The sequence below is a fragment of the Ovis aries genome, chromosome 2 (genome assembly GCF_016772045.2).
Source record: "Ovis aries strain OAR_USU_Benz2616 breed Rambouillet chromosome 2, ARS-UI_Ramb_v3.0, whole genome shotgun sequence".
Classification (NCBI taxonomy): domain Eukaryota; kingdom Metazoa; phylum Chordata; class Mammalia; order Artiodactyla; family Bovidae; genus Ovis; species Ovis aries.
In genome coordinates this window covers 84,520,431-84,546,103 of record NC_056055.1, presented here as the reverse complement: position 1 = coordinate 84,546,103, position 25,673 = coordinate 84,520,431, and the positions used below count along the sequence as shown (strand labels likewise).

Genomic DNA, 25,673 nt, shown 5'->3' with positions numbered 1-25,673 from the left:
TAGTCATTTAGAAGCCCTGCCACTTGACCCAGAGGTAAACATTGTCCTTTTGATTGACACTTCACTGTTCAGAGCTAGTGAAACCTCACAGGAGATGTGTGAAATGGAGACCCTGGACAGCTGCTTACCTGTCACTAGCGTGTACCACGGGAAGGGAACATGAGTCTACGGTGTACAGTTAGCTATCTCACCATCCCAGGGATTACAGTCTTAACTTCCTTTCCAGTCTGACTGTGCCCCTTGCAACTGCCCCATAATTGGCGTGGAATAACTCCTTCCTGCCTCTACACATTGCTATTGTGCTTGCTGTCCCTCTGCCATGGCCCTGATTAAGACCTGCCGTTGGTGACCTGGTTCCGTGTTTTGCCCACTAGATGGCATTCTCTTGGAGGGCTCCGGGGTCTGGCCACATTGGAACCCAGTGTCTGGCTCCCGGTCGGGTCTCCTTGAGTTTGCTGAGCTCACGGCAGTAGAGACATAGGTGCCCACCAGCTCCCCGTCTTGGACACACCACTTGTCTGTACTCCCCAGCCTAGCCCACACTGACCGCGTGACATCTCACCAACACAACACGAGCCAGAGCTCACGTGAGCCAGAGCCAGCTCCCTGGCAGGCTCCAGGCTGCTACAGTGAGTCACCTGCCAGCTAGATAAGGAAGCTCCACTGGAGCACCCAAGACCGGACCGGCAGAGCCTGTGTTCTGGACAGTTGGTGGAGTGGAGTCCCTGTGCTGACCTCACTGCTGAGATTGGGCATTGTTGGCTGAATAAGTCAACCTACCCCGACTAACTACTCACTTTGGGTGAACACAGCCACTAACCTCAGAAGGGACAACCACTTACATTATCTTTCCATTGCCTTTCCTTACTCCTCACTAAATACTGACTATGTGACATCTGGCCCATGCTGGTATGTGATGCCAGTGTCCAGGCAGAGAGTTTTCTAGGTACACATGCCATTGTGATTTTGTAGCTAAACTTGATAATGATTTCATTGAGTCTTTTTAAATACTATGCATTTCTTCTGTACCTCCCTTGACTATAAGCTCTTAAAAGTCAGGTGCAAATTCTTGCTCGGTATCCTGGGTATATAGTTACTCACTGGTTTAGTAAATATTTTCTGAGTGCCCACTCACTATGTCATTCATGCTTCCAGGCAATGGAGACAGAGCAGTGAATCAAACCAACCAAGTACCTGTTCTCAGTGAGCGAGACAGACAATAAACAAATAAATGTGAGTGCGGAAAAGGCAGGAACAGGAGTTACTGTTGTTCAGTCACTAAGTGGTGTCCGACTCTGCAGCCCCATGGACTGCAGCATGCCAGGCTTCCCTGTCCTCCACTGTCTTTCAGAGTTTGCTTAAACTCATATCCATTGAGTTGGTGATGCCGTCCAACCAACTCATCCTCTGTCACCCCCTTCTCCTCCTGCCCTCAATCTCACCTTGTCATGTAAGCACTATGGCCTTCTTCCCAGCTTCTAACATATTGGGTTGATAATTAATTAACATCTGTCTCACCCATAGAACTGTGAGATCCATAGACTGGGGATGCCCATCTCCCTCTGGCATCTACCTCAAGCATAGTGCTGGCACAGGGCAAATAGTCCATAAATATTTATCGCATCAAAAAATGAATAATGATGATTATATCTACTATCTGCTGAAAGAAGTGAAAGTGGAAGTGAAAGTCGCTCTGCTGCTGCTGCTGCTGCTAAGTCGCTTCAGTCGCGTCCGACTCTGTGCGACCCCAGAAACAGCAGCCTACCAGGCTCCCCCATCCCTGGGATTCTTCAGGCAAGAACACTGGAGGGGGTTGCCATGTCCTTCTCCAATGCATGAAAGTGAAAAGTGAAAGTCGCTCAGTCATCTCCGACTCCTAGCGACCCCATGCACTGCAGACTACCAGGCTCCTTCATCCATGGGATTTTCCAGGCAGGAGTACTGGAGTGGGATGCCATTGCCTTCTCTGGAAAGTCACCCAGTCACGTTCAACTCTTTGCAACCCCATGGACTATATAGTCCATGGAATTCCCTAGGCCAGAATACTGGAGTTGGGTAGCTGTTCCCTTCTCCAGGGGATCTTCCCAACCAGGGATCAAACCCAGGTCTCCCGCACTGCGGGTGGATTCTTTACCAGCTGGGCCACCAGGGAAGTCCAGCTATGCTGAGAGCCTGCTATTTTCCAATACCATGTGAAATGTTTGCATGCATTATCTCATTTAAGCTTTACATCATCCCTGCAAAGTCATTATAACTACCTGTAGGGAACTGGGGCTCAGAGAGGTTAAGTGACTAGCCCACTGTCACATGGCTAACAGTCAGAGACAGACTTGACATCAGAATCCACACAATTTTCTCAGGACCACACTGCCACACACAAAAAAAAAGGGCTTTTTTTTTTTTTTTTTTTTTTTTTACATTCCATATATTCTTTCTCAGCTATGAGGAGCAACCACTACAGGCCACTGTTTTTGTGAGCTGGACAATTCATCTCCCTCTGCAATTTGCCCCAGCCAGCCTGGGCCGCCTTCCCCAGCAGACAGAAGATATGTGCTTGTGGTAATTACAGAGCATGCTGTCCTTTTCATTTATGTCTTCACAATCCAGCTTGACATTGTGTCATAAAAGTTTATGTACTGTGTTCTCTCCGCTCCTTACTAATATTCTCTGCCGCTCTCCCTGGCCATCCAGAATCAATACTAGCACTCCTCTCTCAATAAAGTAGGGAGCTATGAACAAGGCCCAAATGGGCACAGTGACTATTTGTGGCAATTAGACGTCACACTGAAAAATGGCCACGCTGAAGGCGAGTGGGCAAAATCTAAAGACCAGCAGCATCACTAATGTCCCTCACCAGGGACCCTGGAAATTGGACTGCTTAAGAAATACCCTCTGTCCTCTCCCCTCTTCCCTTTCTCACCCTCTCTGCCTCTCTCCTTCTCACCAGAGATAAGGAGACAGAAGTACATTCAAATTAGAGACCCTAGCAATCGATTTTTACTTGCAGTTGGTGGATTGCAATCAATGTTAATTAACCAGATTCTTTCTCAGCAAAGGTTGGGACAGGAGAGTAACTGCACAATATTTTTGACTGCAACAACGGGTATTAATAGGCTTTGGGATGCGCAGAGAGCCGGAGGCTGAAGGAAAGCAGTACTGAGAGGCTGCAAGGAAGAGAAGGTATGCACAGGAAGAGGAGGGACTGGGATGGATTTAAAGTGGCCCTATCCATGGGCCGAGCTTCCCTGGTGGCTCAGACAGTAAAGCATATGCCTACAATGTGGGAGACCTGGGTTCAATCCCTGGGTCAGGAAGATCTCCTGGAGAAGGAAATGGCACCCCACTCCAGTATTCTTGCCTGGAAAATCCCATGGACGGAGGAACCTCGTAGGCTACAGTCCATGGGGTCACAAAGAGTTGGACACGACTGAGTGACTTCACTTTATCCATGGGCCCTGGCAGCATTTTCTGGAAACTGGAGCAAGGAGGTTCAGCTATTTGCACATCATTCACTTTCCTTCTCTCCCAGGAAAAGTGAACTTTATCAGGAGCTATTTCTCACATTGACAGGTAGGGCAGTAGCAGTCAAGAACCATCCCATGATGCTCATCACCCGAGAGCAGAGCTCATACCTGGACCATGGGGCTCAGTGGGAAGAACAAGGAATTTAGCAGCAAAAAGTGGGTTTGAGCCTTAGGAAGTGCTTCCTGGCTGTGGAACTGCAGGCAAGTTATTAAGTACATAACATCTGACCTTCAACTCACTCACCTACAATGTAGGTGATTACAACTGACCTTAGGAGCATTAACACAAGATTCAAATAAGATCCTACATGGAGGCACACTGTAAGTGACACCACAAGAATGTCAGTGGGCACCACTGTCGTATGTCACAAGTACAAAGCACTGGAGCCTCTAATCTTGACCAGCCAGCATACAAGATGGGACCCCAGGTTCCGTTCCCATCTGGACTCGTCTCTAATGATGCAGGAAGTTGTCTTGGCAGTTACCCATGCCAATTTTTATTCAAACAATCACTTATCTCTAAATATAAGTACCACACTGAGAAGAGGACCCCCAAATGTACCAATGCAAGTTTTTTGATATCCCAGAGAAAAGAAAAGAAAGTTACAACAAAACATGATCAAACTGGCAAAAATAAAGTCAAAAGCTGTATCTGTTTTGAAAGAGTGCACACATTACAACTTTTTAGTCAAGACAAAATAGAAACCCAAGAATTCTATGGGCACTATCTTCTGGAGAGACTCATTGAGGTCAGGTTCTTGGGGTTTCCATCACACCATTTCCACCTCTCTAAGAGAAGCTTTCAAAGCCTTCAGTCAAGAGAAGGACACAAATATTCTTCAGGTCTTTCAAGTCCCCTGGGAGTAAGGGAGAATATTGGGGAACACAGGTCATACTTCTATGTAGGGAAATGATCCCTAATTGTCCTAGGTGACCCGTTGGCCTCTGGGACAGGGAAGTCCCAACCGTGGTGACACACACTAACTCCTCCTTGTCAAGGTACCTGTAGGAATCTTCCTCCTAAGGAAGGTAAATGAAAGGAGAAGCTGGGAGAGTGAAGAAGAAAGAATGGAGAAAGAGAGGGACAGGAGAGGTTGTTCAATAAACAGATGTATGAGTTCAAAGAACAGTGCTAAGCATAGGCCATGAGGCAGCCCCCAAACCCCCGTGCCCAGCTCACTCTGGAGAAGTGAAAGTCAAAGCTGCTCAGTCGTGTCCGACTCTTTGCAACCCCTTGGACTGTAGTCCATGGAGTTCTCCAGGCCAGAACACTGCAGTGGGTAGCCTTTCCCTTCTCCAGGGGATCTTCCTGACCCAGGAATTGAACCAGGGTGGCTTACTCCTTGGAAGAAAAGTTATGACCGACCTAGATGGTATATTCAAAAGCAAAGACATTACTTTGCCGACTAACGTCCGTCTAATCAAGGCTATGGTTTTCCTGTGGTCATGTATGGATGTGAGAGTTGGACTGAGAAGAAGGCTGAGCGCCGAAGTATTGATGCTTTTGAACTGTGGTGTTGGAGAAGACTCTTGAGAGTCCCTTGGACTGCAAGGGGATCCAACCAGTCCATCTTAAAGGAAATCAGCCCTGGGATTTCTTTGGAAGGAATGATGCTAAAGCTGAAGGCCCAGTACTTTGGCCACCTCATGCGAAGAGTTGACTCATTAGAAAAGACTCTGATGCTGGGAGGGATTGGGGGCAGGAGGAGAAGGGGATGACAGAGGATGAGATGGCTGGATGGCATCACTGACTTGATGGATGTGAATCTGAGTGAACTCCGGGAGTTGGTGATGGACAGGGAGGCCTGGCGTGCTGCGATTCATGGGGCCGCAAAGAGTGGACACGACTGAGCGACTGAACTGAACTCCTGCATTGGAGGCGGATTCTTTACCAACTGAGCTCTCAGGGAAGCCCTCACTCTGGAGACCCAGAGGGAAATAGTGTCTCAGCCCTCAGGGTTAGGTGGAAGGAGGCAAATTCAAAGATAATCATCACACAGGGCCTGGAGGAAGTGCATAGGAGTGGGGTGGGGAAAGTAGGAGTCTTTAAGGAAAGGACATTATCAGTGAAGAGAAGAACAAAAGAGCAGAAGGGAGAATGAACTGAGAAAACAGAAAGGGAGGAAAATCAGAAGATAGCAGGTAAAAAAATTATTACCTCACCCCAGGATTTATATACTAAGCTTATATGCAAATCTTGTCTCATTGATCTGTAATTTCAGTGAATAAAGCTTCCTTTTTCTAGAGCTATCGATTGTGAAGCAAGCTGAGAAGGCCAGGGCAGTCCTAGACAGACCTGGGGAGTGAGTTCACAGTGGGTGGGCTTTGCACTTAATTAGAGAAGAGCAATTGCTCACTGTGATGAAGGGTCATCCTTGAGGGAGGAAGCATCTTCAATCACACCTCCCTCCCCAATACAGAAAGCATTCGAGTTTCACAAGCAGGGCCTGCACCACCTTCCCAGAGCCTTACAGGAGGGGCCCCTCTGGTCCTGGTCTAAGCGTGGGGAGCCTCCTTTGCTCATATGTAGAAGCACATCCTAACTCCCCCAACTGTTTAGATTTATCCATTCTCAAGGCTTGGCTTCTCTTGGGTCTTCGGTAAATCCCACTGATTTCTGGGAAAAGAGTCGGGAAGTCAGCCTAACTTAGGAGAAGGGAGACTTCAGTTTTGGACCCACTCCAGCAAGCACCTGGAAGATACCAGGGGCCAAGAGAGAGTTCAGCCTGAGGCCAAGATCTGGAGGTCTTTCTCCTGTAGGAGCAGGAAAACTGATGAAGTAGGTAACCCCAGAGGAAGAAGGTGTGGAAAGAGAAAAGTGGACGGCTCAGGGCTGAGTTGGCAAATTCAAGAGTTGGATGAGAAAGAGGGATCCTAGGGTAGGGCAAGAAAGAAGCAAGAACACAAGATCATGAAGGGACACAGGAGAGGAGAGAAATTCAGACGCATCTGAGCAGGTGAGCTGAGCAAGAATCAGATGGTGACAGATGCAATCAGTGAAGCCCAGCAGGACCCTGTGGGGCTCCTGGGTACTGAAGCTGTTGTGTGTAATCCCATTTCTGATAGGGAACAGACTCTAGCCTCCATGACATTCCCTGAGTTTCAAAGCACAGATTTGAACAGTTGCTAATCCAGGAAGGGAGGGGATGCTGAGTCAAGGGAGGAGTAGCCAAGAAACAGCAGTGCAGCCTTGGGGCAGGGTCCTTGTTCAGCCTCAAGTGATACACATAACAATGTTTTAAAGTTCTTTATAGAATTAACTTTCTATAAATGGAAGATGTCAGCAGTCCTCATGCCAGAGAAGACCACCTGAGACCAGATTAAAGGAGTGTAGGCCGTGCAACACCTTAATCGTATCAGCAACCCTACCCTTAAACTATTGCTATAAAACTCCTCAAAAAACCCCTCCTGGCTAGGTACACACAGTTTTCAAGTGCAGGAGCCCACTGTGTCCCCCTTTGCCTGGCAAAGCAATAAAGCAAATTTTTTTTTTTTTCTATTCTTTCCTATTTCACACCAAACTGTCTCCAAGATTCAATCCGGCATCAGTGCACAGAGGCCGAGTTTCTGGCATTATCCAGACTCACAGGTTTGTGAACCACCTCTTCCTTAGGTGTCACAGCAGCAGGACCCATGAATAAAACAGAGAGCAAAGCTCACCTGCCCTCTTGATGCTTGCAGTCTTGTGGGGAAGACAGAGGACCTGTGGCAAGGAGGGCTTCTCAAACTCTGTGGGAAAGAACAAAATGTTACTGTTTTACTGCCTATAATTGTGGACAGGTACCACATCATGTCAATGTCAAGCTGTTATAAAAGTTCATAAATTCTTACATTTCCTCACTCGTCTGCTCACAGACTGACATGGATGGCCTACCACATCTTGAGTAGTTTACATGACAGAGGCGCAGATTGTTTACCAAACAGCTCCTCTCTCCTGTACCTTCCCAAGAGCATCCAGTGTTTTTCAGGATACTGACAAACTATATTTACCAACCTAGAATAGGCAAGTAGATGACTTTTGGTAGACCTTATAGGAAAGGTTCATCAAGGGGTCTGACTGATCTGGTAGATATTTCCTTTGTTTCCTGCCCCGTTCCTGGATACGATGGCTTGCATTCCAACAGCCATCTTTGAACCATGAGGCAACATTAAGGACACCGGAGCACAAAGCTTTAAGGATCTGGTCCCTGTTGACTGTTAAGCTACCACATTGACTCTGGAGAGCATATTTCTACATTTTTTGTTACCTGAAAGAAAAGCTTTTACCTGGTTGAAGCCATTGAAATCAAGTATATTTTTCATATACTTCAGTAAGTTACCAGGCACTTACCTTGCAGGGTGGTAAATACTATTATCACAATGATTAGAAAAGTTCAGAGAAAGTATCTCCAACATAGCTTGGAGGGAGAGTTGGGGAAAACTATCTGAAAGAGACAAGGACAGAACAAAAGCCTGAAGGAGGAGGGGGAGTTAACTAGGGGAAAACGTTCATGGGGAGAAAAGTTTTCCAAGAGAAAAGAAAAATACACCCAGTTTATGCAAAGAGCAGGAGGTGAGAGGGAGTGGGGCCATATGAAGAATTCAGAGCAGTTCATGGTGGCTGGAATAAAGAGTGAAAAGTGGGAGCGGGGAGGGAAGAAATAATGGGGGCTGCCAAGGGATGGGAGGTGATTTCCACATGAAGGAAGCAGATCCCTGACCTTCTAGAAGTCTCCATCCCAATCAAAGGCAGAATTGTTCAGACGACAGTGTTTGCCGCTAGTAATCAGCTGGCAGACACTGGCTCTGGTCTTATCTCTGAGGAGGGAAATCACATTCTGCTTAGCCAAGCCACTCACCTCTTGGGTTTCCCATTTCCAAGTCTGCAAAACAAGGCTCATGCTACTGCCCCATCAACCTCACAAGGGATCTGTGAACCAGAGGTTGTGCTTTCTCACCAATAAGAAACTAAAGGCTTCCTGTTCAGCCCTCTCATTTTACTGATCAGGATCATGAGGCCCAGAGAAGTCTTCCCACCTGGATGAGGAGAGCTGAGCCTGGAAATCCCCTCTCCCAACTCTCAGGCTGTTATTCTTTCCCTGCAAAGAGCTGAGTGTTTTGCACTTGAAGTAGATGGTTACTGTTCCTGCCAAGGGAACACAGCGGAGAGAGATGATAGAGTTTCTTATTTCAAGAAACCTAGTACTTGAAGGTGCTTTGAATAACACATACTTTTGAAACTAACTAAATATTTGGAATGTGTCTTCCCATCCTTCCTTTCTGCTCTAAAAGCAAAAACAAATCTCTGTAATTTGATGGGGAGTGGGGTGGATAGGGGGTGTTGAAATAGATAAAAGGGAAAATTTAACTCAGTAACCACAGATGTGAAAGTGCCCCAAAGTATTTAGACCAGATTCACATCTTTGGAGGTGACTGTTAAGTTAAACTCTTAAGTTTCCACTGAATCACTGGGAAAACATAGCCAACCCCCTTCGGTGACTTCACAGTTGCTCCCTGAAAAGGTCATTGTAATTCACCCTCTTCGTTCCATAAACGAACAACTCCTAGAGCCCTGCTGGGATGACCATTGTTTGGGGGACTACAGAGAAAGTTCACAACCCAATGAAATGGTATTACAGGAATAACTGTTACTTATGAAAAGTTTGCCTGTTATTTTGCTTAGTGCTCATACTAACTGTGAGGGATGGAAATTGTTGTCCCCCAAATTTTAGATAGGGAAACATGGCTTCCTGACTTCCGTCACATCCAGTCGGTCCCCCAGCCCTGCTGAATCATCTTTCATGATGTCTTTTGTGTGCCATGGCTTTCCCAGTGCTTAGTGGAAACTGATGCCTCCTCCTCTCTGCTGGTTCCCATCTACCTGACACCCTCCATTCCCACATCTAATATTTCTTCTTAGGCATCATGGCATCATTGCAAACTCAAAACGTCTAAACTGTAGGAACTTCATGTTCTTTAGCAAACTCCCCCTTCATCTAAACTTTCTATTGTGAGTCAACTGCCCAAGATGGAAACCACAAAATCTACACTTCACCCAAAGACATCTATCTATTCACAGATCCCAGGCTACATCTTGTGGTTTCCATCCTTGCCCATGCCACAGGCTCTATTAAAGGTCCTGCAGGCTCTATTAAAGGTCCACTTCTCTGAAATCTTCCCTGATCTTCCTAAGAAATTGGTTCAACAAGTGCAATAAATAAACGAACAAGGATATTTACTACAACACTGTTTTTAATGGAGTAAAAAATATCTCAGAGAAAGCAACAAGGACGTTTTGTACATCACAGAGAAATACAGTTATTATTTTATGATAACTTTAAATAAAGTATAATCTATGAATATATTGAATCACTAGGTTGCACACCTAAAACAGGGAAGTCTGGCATGCTGCAGTTCATGGGGTCACAGAGTCAGACACGACGGAATGACTGAACAACAACGTAAATCAACTATACTTCAATTTAAAAAACTCAGAGAACTGGGTCCCACTGTCAATATGAGGCAGAGTGATACACACATACAATGGAATAGTACATAGCCAGTGAGAAATAAAGCAAAGATAATTAGATGTACTGACAGAGGTTAAAGAACCATATATATATAATATGATCCCACTGCATAAAAATACACATTTCTATACATAGGCGTTATACTATACACATAAAAATTCTGAAAGTCTCAACTAAACTCTTAACAGTGTCTATCTCTGGGATGAGAGATGGAGAGTTAGACATTTCAGTCTCTACACTAAATCTATTTCTCAGTGAATTACTTTTGTGATACAATTTTTCCATTTTCGAAAAAAAGGGGTTTCCCCCCCCTTTTTTTGATTGCTTATAGTATACCTGTAGGGTTTGAATATGTCTGAAATATTTTTTATCCCCTAGGGCACATAACACACTGTCTCACATGTCAAGTTTCCTTAAGTTGAGATATTTCCATTGGTTGTACGGTAGATTTAGAAAACTCAGCAGTGGCCACAGGACTGGAAAAGGTTAGTTTTCATTCCAATCCCAAAGAAAGGCAATGCCAAATAATGCTCAAACTACCACACAATTGCACTCATCTCACACACTAGTAAAGTAATCCTCAAAATTCTCCAAGCCAGGCTTCAACAGTACGTGAACTGTGAACTTCCAGATATTCAATCTGGATTTGAAAAGGCAGAGGAACCAGAGATCAAATTGCCAACATCCGCTGGACCATCGAAAAAGCAAGAGTTCCAGAAAAACATCTATTTCTGCTTTATTGACTATGCCAAAGCCTTTGACTGTGTGGATCACAATAAACTGTGGAAAATTCTGAGAGAGATGGGAACACCAGACCACCTGACCTGCCTCTTGAGAAATCTGTATGCAGGTCAGGAAGCAACAGTTAGAACTGGACATAGAACAACAGACTGGTTTCATATAGGGAAAGGAGTGTGTCAAGGCTGTATATTGTCACCCTGCTTATTTAACTTATATGCAGAGTACATCATGAGAAACGTGGGGCTGGATGAAGCACAAGCTGGAATCAAGATTGCAGGGAGAAATATCAATAACCTCAGATATGGAGATGACACCACACTTATGGCAGAAAGCAAAGAACTGAAGAGCCTCTTGATGAAAGTGAAAGAGAAGTGTGAAAAAGTTGGCTTAAAACTCAATGTTCGGGAAACTAAGATCATGGCATCTGGTCCCATCACTTTATGGCAAATAGGTGGGGAAACAGTGGAAACAGCAAGAGACTTTAATTTTGGGGGGCTCCAAAATCCCTGTAGATGGTGATTGCAGCCATGAAATTGAAAGACACTTACTCCTTGGAAAAAAAGTTATGAGCAACCTAGTCAACATATTAAAAAGCAGAGACATTACTTTGCCAACAAAGGTCCATCTAGTCAAAGCCAGTAGTCATGTATGGATGGGATTTGGACTATAAAGAAAGCTGAGCGCCAAAGAACTGATGCTTTTGAACTGTGGTGTTTGAGAAGACTCTTGAGAGTCCCTTGGACTGCAAGGAGATCCAACCAGTCCATCCTAAAGGAACTCAGTCCTGAATATTCATTGGAAGGACTGATGCTGAAGCTGAAACTCCAATCATTTGGCCACCTGATGCAAAGAGCTGATTCATTTGAAAACACCCTGATGCTGGGAAATATTGAAGGCAGGAGGAAAAGAGGACAACAGAGGATGAGATGGCTGGATGGCATCACCGACTCAATGGACACAAGTGTGAGTAAACTCTGGGAGTTGGTGATGGACAGGGAGGCCCGGCATGCTGCAGTCCATGGGGCCGCAAAGAGTTGGACATGACTGAGCGACTGAACTGAACTGTATAGTACTTGACACAGGAGATTAAATTAACAGCCCTGCTCTCTGGCATCCCCTCGATTATACTATGGACGTTCCTGACACCTAAGCACACATGTAATTTATTACCACCTTCACATACCTGGCTGCAAACTAAATAACCCAAAGAACGCATGACCATTCTTCAAAAGGAAAACTTGTTCATCAGATTTGGAGAGCAAAACCAGTCAGACATATACCATAAGGAGGGAAAAATGAGGACAAATTTGTTGATTCTTAATTCCCACTTTCTGTTGGTTTCAGGGATTTTAAAATATTTTCTCTAAGAGATACTGTTATTATAACCAGAGTCAAAATCCATCACCAAGAGAGGGAAAGCAATGTTCAAAGAGGCATTGAAAAATAAGAATGTATAGGTCCCTATGTTTACCTCTCCCTGATTTTTTATTTGTTGGGAGCTTGTTTAAATAATTTAAACTGCTGAGTTGTATTGTTGAATCTCAGTCTTGGAAAAATGTGTGAAAAACAGGCAGCTGGAGCATCTTGTCAGTGGACCTTCTAAGGGATAGAAAGCAGGGCACCAACTGTCCTTTCAGCAAACAGTAATTGTGACTGCAGACTTCTTTAGAAACCCAGAGGGACATACCTAAGAAGTAGAGCTTCAAAAATAGAAATGTCTTGGAGATGAGAAAGAAAACTAGGCTCTGTAACTACCCACAGTTAATAGCAAACCAGTCTTAACAGCTAAACAAGATGATCAGCGTGTGGTGTCACTTCCAAAAACTGCCCTCCATCCGAAACAATATTTTGAATGTTAGTTCCACCTCCACCACAATAGTCCCTGAGAGGTTTAAGTTCACCAAAATCGCTTTGTGAAATTGTAATCTGTGGGAAGACAGTACTTTAATACTCTCCTTCATTAGTCACAAAGGCTCTATTTGATGTCATCTCTAGGCACATGGGAAGGAAGAGAAGGTACTCTATGTCTATAGGGTGTCCAGCAAAGACGGTGAGAACTTTTGCCATCATGAACCGAGACAAACATGCAACAGTGCACAACTGAAAACCTTGGTAGGATGTAATGTTTGCAAGGTTTCAGAGCATTAGTTCATCAGGAAGTTGTTAGATGCTTCTATGAGCCCTACAAATGCTGCGAACTACAAGGGATATCAAAGAAATATGAGATGAGACTCAGATGCTGTTCTCCAGAACCTTAACGTCTTCTTGGGGAGTGTAAGACTTTCAGCTCAGTTCAGTTCAGTTGCTCAGTCGTGTCCGACTCTTTGCAATCCCATGAATCGCAGCACGCCAGGGCTCCCTGTCCATCACCAACTCCTGGAGTTCACTCAGATTCACGCCCATTGAGTCAGTGATGCCATCCAGCCATCTCATCCTCTGTTGTCCCCTTCTCCTCTTGCCCCCAATCCCTCCCAGCATCAGAGTCTTTTCCAATGAGTCAACTCTTCGCATGAGGTGGCCAAAGTACTGGAATTTCAGCTTTAGCATCATTCCTTCCAAAGAAACCCCAGGGCTGATCACCTTCAGAATGGACTGGTTGGATCTCCTTGCAGTCCAAGGGACTCGCAAGAGTCTCCAACACCACAGTTCAAAAACATCAATTCTTCGGCACTCAGCCTTCTTCACAGTCCAACTCTCACATCCATACATGACCACAGGAAAACCATAGCCTTGACTAGACGGACCTTAGTAAGACTTTCAGTGGGAATCAATGTAAGAAGCACCATATAGCACAAAATACTAAATTATGTGGTATAAAGATAAGTGATATATTGAGGGTTAAGAAAAAGGAGAAAAAATTATTTGAAAATGTCAATTCAGTTCAGTCTGACTCAATATTTTTGGAACTCTGCATTACGTAATAGGCACTAGGTAGATCCTTCAAAGAAGAGAATAACAGGACAATATGAGACAAAATCACTTCCTCCCCTCAGAAGAATCTATAGCTTAGTAGGAAAAATAAGACCTTTAAATAAAAACAATTAATTGCAGATGCTGTCAGCTAGACTCAGTTGGCTAGGCCCTCCACTGTCAGTCCAACCGAAGACTGGTACTAAGTTACAAATCAGTTAGAAAGATATGGGCAGCAAAAAATAAAAGCTAAAAGAAAAAGTACAAGAAGGAGGAAGATGAGAAGCAGGGAAAAGAAAAAGAAGGAAAGAAAAGACCTTGAATCAGATGGCTTAAACCATGAGAAATTTGCTATATACATAACTTCAGGTCCAGATGTAGGAGGATCCCAGGCTGAGGTTACTTGCAACTCTCTGCCCTGCTGCCCTCATTACTGGCTTCTTTGTAAAGCTAGTGCCACTTGGATAGCAAGACGGCTGCAGCAGCGCCAGGCATCACGTCTCGATGTGACACCAAGGAAAAAACAAGGGACAGTGTATTTAGAGGTTTCTCTTCCAGAGACCCTACACCACCCTACATTGGCCAAAACCAGTGTGGCTGTGGAACCATGACCTCTAGAGTCACCTACCATGAGCTGGGCCCTATGTAAGGTGCTGTGAACAAGGCAAAGTTCCTGTGCTCAAAAATCTCATACACCAAGGGGGAAACCAGATAAGTACCTAATTACAGCACCATGAGCTATCAGAAAATTCAAGAGAGGCATCTGGGAGAAATGAAGGAGAAAATTCATGAAGCTGAAAAGCTAGCTGGTGGAAGAGGAGGGAGTGATGGGCAGAGAGAGAAGTAAGTTCTGGGGCTAGGGGTGGATTCCTTGAGTCTTGGTCAGATCACGTTCTAGGCTCTACCAAGTGTAGTAGTACATTTCCAGTGCCTGGCAAACCCACTGAAGAATATTGAGTCCTTAATCAAAGAATCTGCCTGCAATGCAGGAGACCTGGGTTCAATCCTTGGGTTGGGAAGATACCCTAAAGAAGGAAATGACAACCCATTCCAGTATTCTTGCTGGAGAATCCTATGGACAGAGGAGCCTAGTGGGCTACAGTCCACAGGGTCGCAGAGTCAGAGATGACTGAGAGACTAACATCCAACACCCAGTCAATGACAGTCTGATGTCTTGAATGAATGAATTAGCTTGAGTATAAAAAGTAGCAGGCTGTTTCCTGCATCTGGTGGGACAGATAGGGGTCTTTCATGCTATGCTAAGGAGTTTGAATTTTATTTTGAAGACCATGAGATGCCACAGAGTGCTTTAAGTACAGGAATGACACGATAGGAGTTTGGTTTCGTAAAAGATCATTTTTGCTGTAGCATGGGGTAGTTTAGTTGCTCGGTCGTGTCCAACTCTTTGTGACCGTATGGACTGTAGCCCACCAGTCTCCTCTGTCCATGGGTTTCTCTAGGCAAGAATACTGGAGTGGGTTACCATTTTCTTCTCCAGGGGATCTTCCCGACCCAGAAACTGAACACACATCTCCTACTTGGCAGGCAGATTCCTTACCACTGAGTCAACTGGGGGCAGGTAAAAGGTTAGTAAGAATTTGCACAATAATAAAGGCCAAAGAGAATTGAGGGCTAGTCACCACTGCCTAACAGAGAGTCTACCACAGAGAAATTCCTGGGTCTCCCTTCTTGTTCCATTCATTTGGCAGAAAAATCTGGGGACAGGGAATTTTTGCCTTCATTTCCTGAGCTCAACAGGACTGAAGTTTGAATACACAGTTCTCCTTGTGGCTTTCCAATTCTTAGGTGTGGTTTCAATTCTATTTCTATGTGACCTAGAAGTGTCCTCTTAGAAGGGAACCCTCCTGTGAGTTAAAACAGACAAAAAAGGCCTGTGCATTGACCAGCATCTGGGGTAAGCTGTTATGTAGACCAGAGCTTTTAAATGATTGGGATCCCTTTCGTGTGTCTGTGCTGACTGAGCATGGGGTTAGCTGAGAGAATTTCTGCCTCTACAAAGGACTCTTACCAAATCAGCTCTTCCCTGCCTGCTTCCTGTTACCCCAACACAACTCACTCCCAGGGACCAATTGCTCAGTGCTGTCATTTCCTCATCTATTTAAAAGAAAAAAAAAGGCAGGGAGGGGGAAATCAAAACCTGATTTAGCCTCAGGGAGTGGTTGAGGGTGAAGAGCATGTTGTCTGCTAGGTGTTCTGAGATCTTCAAAAAGGGGAAGGCGTATTATTCACGCAAGACAGCGTTTTCCATCCACCTCCCTGGGGAGTCCTCACTGGGGAATGGCGGAGATGGAGCGCAGTCTCTCCCCGAGCCCTGCCTCTGGGAGGCTCCAGGGTGGAATAAATTACCAATAGCACAGCTCTGAGACAAGAGAAGCCGAGTCGCAGGTGTGCAGTAGGCAGTCCTGGAGGAAGTGCGGCCCTGGGCCAGCTGCGGTCTGGGCCAGGCTCAGGGGCCGCCTGCCCCGGGCCCAGTTCCTCTCCAGGGCAGAGACCCTCCCTCAGCCACCATCTCCGCCTTCACAAGAGCCCCACCTCCACCCTGGGTCAGAACTTGGGACCCATTAATAATGAATCACTGCGACTTGAATTCAATTCCGCCAATGCACATTCATCGGGGTAATAATCAGGGTTTTTCTGCATCCTACATATGGGCCTGTTTTTCCTTTTTGCTACAGTCACCACCTGAATAGGATTAGAGAAAGCAAAACACTGCAATTCACTGGAGATCACGTTTCCCTTCCCTCCACCTTTGCCTTAGCCTCCACTTGCTGCTGAAAAACAAAGGATCAGAAAGGCCATGGCTCAGGCTCAGGCCCACCAGGCTCAGCTCCACCTGCTCACAAGCCCCAGCACTTTGATATTTACTTAGCCAAGCGAGGGCGCTCAGCTTCCAGAAGGCCTGTGAAGGGTCTTCACAGAAGAGTCGATATATCTGCCTTGAGGCAGAGACCTCTGGCTGGAAAATGTTCTCGGAGAGAAGTTGTATTGTGTTTTTACAGGGGTAAGCAAAAGGTTGATAAGGGGACAACGATGGGTCTCAAGCACCATGCCAAGCACCTCTCTCTATCACACACGCGCACACACACAGACACACACACACATACATACACACACTACCCCCTGCCTTCCTGATTAGGGAGAAGAATTTGATGAGCTGTTTTTGTGGGCACCCCATAACGGTTTGGGGGCATTTCTCAGATTGTTTCTTCCCCAGGACAATTGTTGGATCTGCTCAGAAGGGAGCCTTGATGGGATATTCAATATCAAGCATTTGTTGCTTTAAAAATACCAGTGCCCCAGCAAGAGGAGGTCATGTACTTCTTATTGGCACGTGTTCCCAGACATGGTGTTTTCTTTGTCTTGGAAAATCACTTAGGTTTAATGGGTGTTGCATACAAAGAATGATGGGAATTTGGTGACCGTTTCTGAAAAACAGGAAAACAAAAACAAGAGAAATCCAGCCAAACCAGGCCACTCTCAGCGCCATGCAGACCCTGAGCAGCCACTCAGAATGCTTCTTGTCCTCCCCTGGGGAAAGCCCTTGGTGGTACCAGGGCACCTCTGGAGCATCTGGGTGTCACAGAAACCTCTCTAATGCCCAGGTCAGCCTCTTCCCTCCCTGGACTGCATAAGCAATTTCACTCTGCCTCACTGCAGGCCTCCTCTGCCACCCCCAACCCATCTGACTCTTCTGTCCTGTGAACGCTGAGAAGTGATATGAATGTGGACGTTTCCTGGGTGATCCCCCAGAGGTAGGAAGCTCATTCCAGGGTGTTCTCCCCTAAGGTGTTCCAGTTGATTTTTATACCTCAATAAGTCACATTAGATCCAAGAAATAAGGTGATGATCACTGGCTAAACTGAAAAATGGAATGTTCACAGTGATCACTGTATTCCTCTCCCCGAAGCAACCTGCTCTGTGGGTGCTGCTTTCAGGGCAAATCACTGGGGGAGGGAGGGCCCTACCTGAGAAGGGCCCTACATCAGAGAAGGGACAGAACTTGGATCCATAAAGAACCCTGGGCATTCCACCACCAGCCTTAATTTGCCTGGCCTACACAGAATTCAAATGGTAATCTTTTTTTTTTCTTTTTTTAATCAGGGAGAAGGCAATGGCACCCCACTCCAGTACTCTTGCCTGGAAAATCCCATGGACGGAGGAGCCTAGTGGGCTGCTGTCCACGGGGTTGCACAGAGTCAGGCACGACTGAAGCAACTTAGCAACAGCAGCAGCAGCTGGCTTTTTGAGGCAATCTTGGAAGCATATACCTCAGCAGGTTCTGCTTTATCCTCCCACACCATGCTCCTTAAGGAGGAGCATGTATTCCCAGCGCTTGGCATATCCTGAATATATGCATGTCAATCTTAGCAGGAGCCACTGCTTAGTGGGCTTCCCTGGTGGCTCAGCAGTAAAGAATCCGCAGGAGACATTGGTTTGATCCCTGGGTTGGGAAGATCCCATAGAGGAGGGCGTGGCAACCTGCTCCAGTATTCTGGCCTGGGAAATCCTATGGGCAGAGGAGCCTGGCGGGCTACAGTCCATGGGGTTGTAAAGAGTCAGACAAGACTTAGAGACTAAACAACAACAACAAGTGAATCTTCTATCTTGTACCAAGTGCTGTGTAGATATCATTTCTCACCATTAAGTATGTTTAACTGAATTTAACCCACATATTAGGAACGGCATTGCTTTAAGGGGCATGGTGGCAACTCAGTTGTGGAATCAGAGAGATCTACACTCAAATCCTGACATTGTCTTATATCAGTCATTTCAAATTCAAAAATAATATCTGCCCTTGGGACTTCCCTGGTAGTCTAGTGGCTAAGACCCTGCACTCCCAATGCAGGGGGCCCAGGTACGATCCCTGGTAATGGAACAAGAAGGCCCTGCATGCTGCAACTAAGACCCAGTGTAGCCAAATAAATGATTTATTTTTAAAGAAAATAATATCTGCTCTCTCTGTTCCATAGACCTATTGTGAAGGAAATGTGAATAAATATATTTGTAAGCTATTTCTTTATAAGTTAAAGTTCCCTGCAAATCTAAGTTATCCTAGTATCAATGGCCAGATCACACAGTGGGGCTGCCACAATTTATAAAGAGATATGGTATGAAGAAAAGTCACATTTCCCAAAATATCTCCCCCATTGACCTCATATAAATGGTTCCCTCTCGTCTGACGCATAATTCCCACGACTGGCATGAGTAATAGCTGGGACAGCAGAAGAGCTTGTCACCAAGTCACCGAATTAGTTATCTAATGCTGCTGACCTGGTGAATGTATACTCTCTATCAGAAGAAATTTGCTTTTATCTGACAGGAATAATAGTATATATTCACCACCCTGGCCTCGGGACTCTGTTTGCCTTGTGCCATAATTTAGATCAGGAGAGATTGTTGATCCTCTTGTTATTCCATGGAACGTTCTACAGGACCAGTTTAGCTGATACCAGGCTAATCAACCAGGCAAGCAGACAGGAGCAGATATTTCGGTAAAGCACACATGTGTCACAAGTGGGGAGATACATCCATTGGAATTTCATGGGCCTCAGGGGCATTTCTGGAAGCTCATGTTTCTGCAATACTAGAATAGTTCCTCCAAGATGAAAGAAATACTGCTGTATCATACATACACCACCACTAAGAATGAGCAACACTTTTATTGGCCTTTGTTGGGTCAATACATACCACATATGGATGTCCTCCTCTGACCATGTTGCTGAGTAAGGCATAAGGTTACTCAGTCTTGAGTGGAGTCCAAAGCTGGAGAAGCTGATTCAGGCCACAACACAAATCATTCTGCCAGTAGGTCTTCTGACTAATGAATCTAATGGAGCTTGAAGTGTTTAGGGTGCTCACTGGAATCCATGTCAATCCCTGAAAGATGATTCACAACGAAGCGTTCAAGTTCTGATAGAATCACAAGGTGATTATATCCACTATCATATAAGTACACACTTTTTATAAAAAAAAAAAAAAAAAAAAAAAACAAGTTTCCTGAGGTATAAGTTGTTGTTCAGTTGCTAAGTTGAATCTAACTCTTTGCAACCTAATTTACTGTAGCACTCTAGGCTCCCCTGTCCTTCATTAACTCCCAGAGTTTGCTCAGATTCATGTCCATTGATTCAGTGATGCTATCTAACCACCACATTTTCTGATGCCCCCTTCTCCTTTTGCCTTCAATCTTTCCCAACATCAGAGGCTTTTCCAGTGAGTCAGCTCTCCTCATCGGGTGGCCAAACTATTGGAGCTTTAGCTTCAGCATCAGATGTCTTTCCAGTGAATATTCAGGGTTGATTTCCTTTATATTGACTGGTTTGATCTCCTTGCAGTCCAAGAGCCTCTCAAGAGCCTTCTCCAGCACCACAATTCAAAAGCATCAATTCTTCAGCACTCAGCCTTCTTTATGATCCAATTCTCACATTTGTACATGACTATTGGAAGAACTAGAGTTCCAACTGTCCACACCTCTGTTGGCAAAGTGATGTCTCTGCTTTTTAATACACTGTCTAGGTTTATCACAGCTTTCTGTCAAAGGAGCAAGTGTCTTTTAATTTCATGGCTGCACTCACCATTTGCAGTGATTTTGGAGCCCAAGAAAATAAACTCTATGACTGCTTCCACTTTTCCCCCCTCTATTTGCCATGAAGTGACGGGACCGGCTGCCATAATCTTAGTTTTTTTTAATGTTGAGTTTTAAGCCAGCTTTCTCACTCTCCTCTTTCACCATCATCAAGAGGCTCTTTAGTTTTTCTTTACTTTCTGCCATTAGAATGGTATCATCTACATATCTGAGAGTCTTTTTGGTGCTTCTCCAGTCAGTCTTGATTCCAGCTTGTGATTCATACAGCCCTGGATTTTCCATGATGCACTGTGCATATAAGTTAAATAAACAGGGTGACAACATACAGCCTTGTTGTTCTCCTTTCCCAATTTTGAACCAGTCAGTTATTCCATGTCCAGTTCCAACTGCTGCTTCATGACTTGCATACAGGTTTCTCAGGAGATGGGTAAGGTGGTTTGGTACTCCTACCTCTTGAAGAATTTTCCACAGTTTGTTGTGATCCACATAGTCAAAGGCTTTAACATGGTCAATGAAGGGAAAGTAGATGTTTTTCTGGAATTCTCTTGCCTTTTCTATGATCTAACAAATGTTGGCAATTTGATCTCTGGTTCCTCTGCCTTTTGTAAACCCAGCTTGTACATTTGGAAGTTCTTGGTTCGGGTATTACTGAAGCGTAGCTTGAAAGATTTTGAGCATAACCTTACTAGCATGTGAAATGAATGCAATTGTGTGGTAGTTTGAGCATTCTTTGGCATTTCCTTTCTTTGGACTTGGAATGAAAACTGACCCTTTCCAGTCCTATGCCCACTGCTGAGTTTTCCAGATTTGCTAAAATTCTGAGTGCAGCACTTTAACAGCATCACCTTTAGGATTTTAGCTCAGCTGGAATTCCATCACCTCTACTAGCTTTGTTTATAGTAATGCTTCTTCAGGCCCACTTGACTTCACCCTCCAGGATGTCTAGTTCTAAGTGAGTGACCACACCATCATGGTTATCGAGGTGATTAAGACATTTCTTGTATTAGTTCAGTTCAGTTCAGTCGCTCAGTCATGTCCAACTCTTTGTGACCCCATGAACCGCAGCACACAAACTCCCAGGGTCCACCCAAACCCATGTCCATCAAGTCGGTGATGCCATCCAGCCATCTCATCCTCTGTCATTCCCTTCTCCTCCTGCCCTCAAACTTTCCCAGCATCAGGGTCTTTTCAAAAGAGTCAACTCTTCGCATGAGGTGGCCAAAGTATTGGAGTTTCAGCTTCAGCATCAGTCCTTCCAATGCACACCCAGGACTGATTTCCTTTAGGATGGACTGGTTGCATCTCCTTGCAGTCCAAGGGACTCTCAAGAGTCTTCTCCAACACCACAGTTCAAAAGCATCAATTCTTCGGCGCTCAGCTTTCTTCACAATCCAACTCTCACATCCATACATGACTACTGGAAAAACCATAGCCTTGACTAGATGGACCTTTGTTGGCAAAGTAATGTGTCTGCTTTTTAATATGCTGTCTAGGTTGGTCATAACTCTCCTTCCAAGGAGTAAGCATCTTTTAATTCCATGGCTGCAATCACCATCTGCATTTCTTGTATAGTTGTGTGTATTCTTGCCACCTCTTCTTAATCTCTTCTGCCTCTGTCATGTCCTTATCATTTCTGTCCTTTATTGTGCCCATCTTCACATGAAATGTTCCCTTGATATCTCTAATTTTCTTGAAGAGATCTCTAGCCTTTGCAGTTCTACTGTTTTCTTCTATTTATTTGCATTGTTCATTTAAGATGGCCTTCTTATCTTTCATTGCTATTCTCTGGAACTCTGCATTCAGATGAGTATATCTTTCCCTTTCTCCCTTGACTTTCACTTCTCTTCTTTTTTCAGTTATTTGTAAAGCCTCCTCATACTACCACTTGGCCTTCTTACATTTCTTTCTGTTTGGGATGGTTTTGATCACTGCCTCCTGTACCATCATGTTACAAACCTCCATTCATAGTTCTTCAGGCACTCTGTCTTCCAGATCTAATCCCCTAAATCTATTTGTCACCTCCACTGTATAATCATAAGGGATTTGATTAAAGTCATACCTGAATGGCCTAGTGGTTTTCCTTACTTTCTTCAATTTAAACCTAAATTTTTCAATAAGGAGCTGATGATCTGAGCCACAGTGAAGCTCCAGCTCTTGTTCTTGCTAATTATATAGAGCTTCTCCATCTGTTTTATTGTACTGACGTAAGTACAATACAATAAAACAAGCCCATTTTAGTGCACATTTGAATGACTTTTGATAATTTATATGCCTGATAAACCATAGCACAATCAAGACAAGGAATATTTTCTTCCAACCAGAATGCCTCCTATGCCTCTTCACACCAATCCCTATCCCAGTCCCTGAACCTAGCCCCAGGCAACCACTAATTCTGTCATTATATACTTGATTTATCTTTTCTGGAGTCTTATATAAATGGAATCAGGCAGTATTAACTCTTTTGTATTGGGATCTTTTTCATTCAGTATAATATTTTTGAGACTGCTCCATTCTGTCACACGTATCAGTAATATTAGCAATTTGCTCCTTTTCATTAATGAGAAATAACACATTGTATGGACACACCACAATTTTTTTGTCCATTAATAAACATGTGGCTTGTTTCCAGGTTATAGTTCTCATGAATAAAGCTGTTATAAATATTCTTGTAGAGTATTTGTTTGGACTTATGCTTTTGTTTCTCTTGGGTATATACTGAAGGAGTAGAATTTTGAGGGCATATGGTGAGTGCATATTTAACTCTGAAAGAAACCAATAAACTGTTTTTCAAAATACCAGCTTATAATCTCATCAAAATATAGGAGAGTTCCAGCTGCTGCCCATCCTCTCCAATATCTAGTACTGTCAATGTTTTAAATTTTAGCTATTCTAATAGGTATAGTTTATAACTATTTAATTGTAGTTTTAATTTTCATTCTTTGATGTCTAATGATGGGGAGATGGGTTTATTAGATATTTTTTTTTATCTTTTGTGAAGTCTCTGTTCAAATTTTGCCCCTTGTCAATTGATTTTCTTATTGAGTTGTTAAAGTCCTCTATATATTTGTAAACAAGTCATTTGTCAGCTATACAAATATAAATACTTTCTCCTAATCTGTGACTTACCTCATTTTCTTAATAGCTTCTCAAAGAGCAGAAGCTTTGAACTTTGATGAAGTTCAATGATCACATTTTATTTAATGGTTTTCTTTCTGTGTCTTGCCTAATTTTCAATCAAAAAAGTGAGGCAACAGACTGAGCTTATGGCATCCATTGTGTTACTATGTATCCCAACACCCAGAAGTAGCCAGTCTCACAGAATGGTAAAACCGACTTGGACACTCAGTTTCAGCTCCAAATGGAAGATACCATATTCCAAGTCTGGACTGAGTCCTGTAGAATGCAACATAGTGAAGGACAGGGAGGCCCGGCACGCTGCAGCTGGTGGGGTCGCAGAGTCAGACACGCCTGAGCGACTGAACAGTAGGATGCGACATGCGCTGTGAACCAGTGACCAATTCATAGAGATTCTTCCACAGCTGGAGAACATGACTCCACCAAAAGTGCAGAGTGATCCTTTCATAGCTGGAGAACACGACTTCACCAAAAGTGCAGAGTGATCCTCCCACAGCTGGAGAACACGACTCCACCAAAAGTGCAGAGTGATCCTTCCACAGCTGGAGAACACGACTCCACCAACAAAAGTGCAGAAAGAGGAAAGGAACACTTAGTATTTCACCCAGTGCTGGACTTTTTAAACGCTTACTTCTCATTCTTGGAACTCTGCTGGTTCCGAGGCTGTAGTGCCAAAAAAATAAATTTTCCTACCAAGGAACTCAACCATATTTCCAGTGAATTGGATGTAAAAATTGTCACCTAGAATGTTAGGCTCCTCATTCCACCAGACATTATTGCTTATTTCAGGTAAACCTGCCTCCAATCCTGCCCCTGGACTTACCCAGTTCACAGAGGTGTATTCTCTGGCTGATCAGTATCTCTGGCAAAATGACTGCTGGTGTCTCCTGCAAAATGGAAGAACGTTCTCAGTTTATTATCACTTTGTATCTTAGCCTTTTTGCCACAAATATAAGTTTTTAAAGAAAGGGACTTAAAATTTCAAATTTACCACAAGGGAGAGAATTGTTTACACTATATACACATTTCATTAGTTATGACATCAAGCTATATGGATAGACTAACACACTGCCTATTTTATTCATTGGTATAGATCACTTTTATGATGAACCTATTGGGACCCACTGTGCCCAACAGCAGACAAATGGGACTATAAGGGAATCAGACAGAGGATGGATGTGTTTCAAAAGACAGAGAGGTCTGGCATTCTAGTACATGCGGCACAGTGTTAGTAAGAGAGGGAAAAGCCTAGTCATGGGGAAGAAAAGAGTTCCAATATATACTCTAATTGGTCACCTTGAGGCTTAAAGAAAAGATACGCACAAGGAAACATGAAAAAGAAGTGAAATCAAACTTCACTTGTCCAAAATACCTAGCCCCACCACTAAGGAACAGTGAAATCTAGTAGAAACTCTACAGATAACTGAGTTAGGATAAAAATCCTCATCCGAACTCTGCTAGATCTTCAAGGAAAGTTCACAGTGCCAAAAATAGTGCAACTAGACCCTATTTTTCTCATCTGCAAAATGGGGAAGTTAAAAATAGATGACGATACTGATTCTGTTTCTTAATCTCACGAGTTTAGTATGATATCTAATCAGACCCTTTGATCATCTCAAGTAATGGTGCATAAGGTATTTAAATTTATTCAGAACATTTCTTTCAAAGAAGTGGGAATAAAACATTTTCTCATCTACTAATCTTTAAATTTTCCAAGGAGGGCGCTTAAAAATAGAAAGTGTCCTAGTGCCAAGACTAGGGGCTAAACCTGGACTTTAGTCTTAGTTCCGCCAGTAACTTGTTCTGTGACCATAACCAAGTCACCTCCATCCACAGGGACTTAACTTTGTCTACAAAATTACAGGATGAGATCTCACCCACCTGGACTCCTCCAGCTCTGGATTCAGTGATGCGGGCCCTTCTGCCGTAACTGGCTGCAGTCCTCACAGTGATTTGTCCCGGGGTGTCTTGTCTCAGGGTTTGGAAGATGTGAATAGCTTCTCTTGTCCATTTGCTGTGGAGGACATGAAAAGCACAAAGTATGGAAACATCAATTGTGAATACTGTGATTTCAACAAAATTAGTCTTTGATATAGTCTTACTCTCTAACCATCGAACATCACAGCTTATTCTCAGCTCCCCCAACCCAAGCTTTCCCCCACAAGTTCAGGGACTCTGAGATGATATTTGGGGTAATCTGGTGAGCAGACTGCATGGACTTGACAAGACACAAGGAAACAGTGGGGTTTG

The 25,673-nt window shown here is 44.1% G+C and overlaps 1 long non-coding RNA gene across 3 annotated transcripts in view; it reads right to left on the bottom strand.

Moving 5' to 3' along the window:
* LOC121818650 (uncharacterized) overlaps positions 1 to 25,673 on the bottom strand; it is a 145,973-nt gene that overhangs the window by 105,387 nt on the left and 14,913 nt on the right. For 2 of the 3 annotated variants that reach the window (XR_009599251.1, XR_006058674.2), the window contains exons 4-8: positions 25,305 to 25,437; positions 24,247 to 24,310; positions 23,415 to 23,978; positions 19,394 to 19,582; positions 7,185 to 7,253 (exon numbers count right to left, since the gene is read on the bottom strand). This is a non-coding gene — a long non-coding RNA (uncharacterized LOC121818650). The remainder of the gene's footprint in view (positions 1 to 7,184; positions 7,254 to 19,393; positions 19,583 to 23,414; positions 23,979 to 24,246; positions 24,311 to 25,304; positions 25,438 to 25,673) is intronic. The other variant, XR_009599250.1, reaches the window with a different exon arrangement.